This window comes from Echinops telfairi, unplaced genomic scaffold (genome assembly GCF_000313985.2).
Source record: "Echinops telfairi isolate 266 unplaced genomic scaffold, ASM31398v2 ScPeMD7_1;HRSCAF=3_0, whole genome shotgun sequence".
In the NCBI taxonomy this organism is placed as follows: domain Eukaryota; kingdom Metazoa; phylum Chordata; class Mammalia; order Afrosoricida; family Tenrecidae; genus Echinops; species Echinops telfairi.
The window spans coordinates 1,569,241-1,570,840 of record NW_022103896.1 but is presented as its reverse complement, the minus strand read 5'-3'; the positions used below and the strand labels follow the sequence as shown (position 1 = coordinate 1,570,840).

Below are 1,600 nucleotides of genomic sequence, written 5' to 3'. Positions count from 1 at the left end.
TAGGTGGTGGATGCATTCGCAATGGATGCTGGTGGGTGAGCACGTGCACGTGTGGAGGGAGGGTGAGCAAATGGACGTGAGGGGCGTGGGTGCATGGTCGCACAGGTGGAGGTGAGTAGTAGATAATGGGTTCATGGTCAGATGGGCAGAGTCTCTGGTTCCAGTGCTGCTGAAAGAAACCCCACACGGCAAACGTCTCGCTGGTCATTGGGCTCAGCGCCATTGGGCAGGTTGGTCCCGCGTCAGAGCAGCCCCAGGCATGGCAGGCGAACACCCCCACCACCGGCACTGCCTCTGTGTCTGTCCATCTCTCTGAAGGCCTTCCTCGTTTTCGCTGCCAGCCTACTTTACCCAGCACGATGTCCTTCTCCAGAGACTGGTCTCTCCTGACAACATGCCCAAAGTGCGTGAGAGCAAGTCTCACTGGCTCCTTGCCCCTAAGGGGCACTCTGACTGCATGTCTTTCAAGACAGGTCTGTCTGTGCACCGGACAGTCCACTCTGCTTCTTGTGCTCTTCACATGCAGCGCGTTGCAAACTCAGCAAGTTCCTTTCAGTCTCCTTGTTCAGTTTCCAGGTTTCACACATCTCTGAGGTAACTGAAAAGACTATGGCGCGGGTCAGACACACCTTAGTCCTCAAAGTAACATCCTTGCTTTTCAATACTTCAAAGAGGTGGCACAGCGATTATGCATTGAGCTGCTCACCACAAGGTCAGCAGTTCAAAACCACCCGTCACTCCTCCAGAGAAAACTGAGGCTTTCAGTGGAGAAGTAGAGTCTGAGTAACCCACAGCAACAGGTCTACCCTGTCCCACGGGGTCACAAAACGTTGGAATAGGCTGGATGGCAGGAGTTTGCTGAGTGATTTAGAACAACAAAATCCCTTCATGGGACATGGAGACTAGTGGTTCCGATTCAGGGTGCTGCCCAGTCTCTCTCCGGAGACTCTAGGGAAAGACGCTCGCTCCCTTGTCGAGGTCAGCTTCTGGTGACCCTGGGCGTTATGTGGCTTGGATGCATTGTTCCAATCTCTGCCACTGGCATACGTTCCTCTGTGTGTCCCCTTTGCCTCCTCATCTGATAAGGACACCAGTCTATGGGTCCAGGGACCCTCCTACTCCATTAATCTCACAATAACCTAATTTTATCTGTAAAGACCCCATTTCTAAACAAAGTCACATTCATGAGAACCAGGGCTTAGAACTTCAACCTGCTGTGGAAAGGCAGAATTGAACCTGCAACAGGATTGATGGGTAAACTAGTGTGCAGGTAGATTTCACATAAGAGGACGAGTGAATGACCAGAGATGAGTGGGTAGATAGATAGTCAAGTGATTGGATAAAAAGGGAGACTAGTTGGAAGGATGGAAGATGCAGAAATAAATGGATGAGTGGATGGATGGATAGATGGATGGGTGGGTGGATAGATGGATAGATGAATAGATGGATGATGGATAGATGGGTGGATGGATGATGGATGGATGAATGGGTAGGTGGTTGTTTGGATGGGTGGATGGATGGTAAATGGCTGGATGGATGGGTGGATGGGTGGGTGGATGAATGGATGGATGGACGAGTAGGTGGTTGGATGGATGGATGG

At 51.1% G+C, this 1,600-nt stretch overlaps 1 protein-coding gene across 1 annotated transcript in view; it reads left to right on the top strand.

The window, feature by feature from the left end:
- ADGRB1 (adhesion G protein-coupled receptor B1) overlaps positions 1 to 1,600 on the top strand; it is a 53,184-nt gene that overhangs the window by 21,363 nt on the left and 30,221 nt on the right. The window lies entirely within an intron of this gene.